This window comes from Plectropomus leopardus, chromosome 2 (assembly GCF_026936395.1).
Source record: "Plectropomus leopardus strain MGB_pleo_1.0 chromosome 2, ASM2693639v1, whole genome shotgun sequence".
Taxonomy (NCBI): domain Eukaryota; kingdom Metazoa; phylum Chordata; class Actinopteri; order Perciformes; family Serranidae; genus Plectropomus; species Plectropomus leopardus.
The window spans coordinates 3,988,220-3,991,082 of record NC_142177.1 but is presented as its reverse complement, the minus strand read 5'-3'; positions in this window follow the sequence as shown (position 1 = coordinate 3,991,082).

Sequence of the window (2,863 nt, the reverse complement as noted above, 5' to 3'; positions counted from 1 at the left end):
GCTTAAACACAGGCCTGCAGGGCATGCACTGTTTCTGGGGTGGGAGGGGTGACTTTGTCCGTGTTTGACCCCCCAGAACTATGCTCTTTTCTGGATAGAAACAACCACTTAACAGTGTTATATAATACATTTTTCTAATAAATAAATTACAATAAATTACATCATTACATACAATAAGACAGTCGGACTTTGTCGAGACATGCTGGTTTAACGGCATCTGAGGAATTTCAGGGGTTCACTCTGTGTCTGTCAGCTGCTGTGAAAAAGAATCTGAACCAAAAACCATGTCCACTTCTCTAAAACATACTGACATGAATGAATGTACTTTTCTGTTTGACTGATGTGAGACTTTTGGTCATTGATGTCAGATTTGACGAGCCCCTCACAACATATGTATTCAGTGTGGCTTTGTTGGTTGAGTTTAGTCTTTTTATTTCTACAAATATGATTTGTTATACATACATCACAGGTCATTGGGCTGGGCGATATGGCTTTAAAATAATATCGTAGTATTTTAAGGCTATATCACGATCCATGATATATATCTTGATATCTCAAGGTATTTTTATAAGGTGTGGCTTTGTAAAGATTATGTTTTTTATCAGAGTCATCAACTGGATTGGGGGCAGAATTTTCCACAGTCATACAGCATTCTTTTGGTCGACTTGATTTTTATAAGAAGTGTTCAAGTGATTTAAAGTAACAATACAGGAAATGGAAGTTCAGGACTCGCGTGCAAATAAGGGCTGGGCGATAAGGCTTTAAAATATTATTGCAATATTTTAAGGCTTTACCGCAATTTACAATATATATTGCAATATTTTTGGATGTCCTTTAAACCAATGTAAACTTTTAAAATACAAAATTATTGAATGAACTGCAGTTATGGTAAAGTTATATAAAGTAGCTACTGTCATATAATAAAGCTGAATACACTACTTATACAGTTAATGAAATATGGTTATAAGGAATTTAAATACAGACGTTTTAGATTGAAATTTGAAAATAATTGTTATCCTTAAATAAATAAAAGTGGGACCCATTGCACTTTTATTTTGAAAGACCTGGCTCGACTCAGGCCGTAAGAGTTGATGTTTTGGCTGTGGACTTAAAGCTTCCTGTCAACAGTTTGATGTTAGCATTAGCAGACAGTTAAACAGATACTGCAGCGTCTTTAACCGTGAGGATTCATTCACTGTGATCTGCAAACACACTAAAAGCTCTTCAGTTCATATATTACCAATATTTGACGTTTAAAAAAGGCTGATTTACAGATTTGTCTTTGCTGATGTAAATCTATGGGAAAAAGTCTTTAGGGGCCCCGTCCATCACATGACAGACACAGATGGTATAATTTCACTTTTGGCAACCATGTCAAATTGGTTTCAAAGCCCGGTGCTGTTCCTGGGGGCTTGCAAAGTTGGCTACAGCTGGGGCTGATGGACACCTTAAGCCACATTTACACTGCCTGCTCAAGGTGGGAATATTATGCCGTCATGCCACCTCCTCATTCTATATACAGTGTCAGTGTCGATTGTGGAAAATCTGGACAGAGTGTTCTCGCCTTTGAGTCAGGAATGAAGGTAGCAACAGCCCCAAAACGAGGTCTTTGTAAAATGTAAAGCCGGAAAGACTTGACCATGGGCGGCTCAAGAGTGACGTTTTGACGACATGTTTATGTGTACGAACTACTGCAGGAGATTTAAAAAGCAGCTGTCAGCATAGCAGCTAATTCAAAGAAGAAAAATAGCGTCCGCAAGCCTGAAAAACAATGAGATTCAGGATCTCCTTACCCTCTGAGCAGAGGACGAGATCAGCTGTCATATAAGAGAGATGGTAAATAATTGTGATATGTTATGTCCTGGGCAGCACAGTGGCGTCATGGATAGCACTGTTGCGCCACAGCAAGAGGTTCCCTGGTTCGAAACCCGGTTGGAACGGGGTTCGGTCCGTGGGGCCCTTCTGTATGGAGTTTGCATGTTCTCCCCGTGTCTGCGTGGGTTCTCTCCGAGGTCTCCGGCTTCCTCCCACAGTCCAAAGACATGCAGCTCAGGTTGATTGGTGACTCTAAATTGCCCTTAGGTGTGACTGTGAGCGTGTACGGTTGTCTGTCTATATGCGTTAGTCTGGCGACCTGTCCAGTGTGTACCCCGCCTTCCGCCCGATGACAGCTGGGATTGGCTCCAGCCCCCCTGCGACCCTTGCGAGGACAAACGGTTACGGACAATGAATGAATGAATGAATGTTATGCCCTTGTTATTATTCAGAAAGTGCTGCTGACGCATATTTTTTATGTCACACTAGAGGTGGACGCTTGTGTTAAATGTCACATCCGCCATACCTCCTGTGATCGCGGGATGCTGTGAAGCAGTGTATAATCACACACTGGAGCAGAGTGATGCCGCTGTCAGCTGGTTCTGTGTGAAAATGCAGGGGTGGTATAAAGGGGGAACTTCATGGTCAAAAACAAAAGTCTATTCAAATTTTGACCTGATCAGGGTGCTACAATGTGAAAAGTCAAATGATCACCAATGTTTTTAGGATACATCCTCTGGGACCCTAAATATAATATTTTACAAAGACATATTTTTCTTGAAACAAAAATCAAATATACAGACATTTTAAATTAGTTTTATGAATACATGGAATCATGTGTGCTCAGTTTTAGTTTTTTATTTGAGGTCACAATAGCGTTTTGTCACACCTTGTTTCGTCTTTGTGTAAGTTTGTGTATTTCTTTTGGTGTTTGTGTTGACTGTATGTCTAGGTCTGCCTGCTTGTCTGTATGTGTGTGTGTTGATTCATGGAGTGAAGGGAGTGGTGGTGAAGGGTGTGACTCTGACACACACTGTATCATACCATC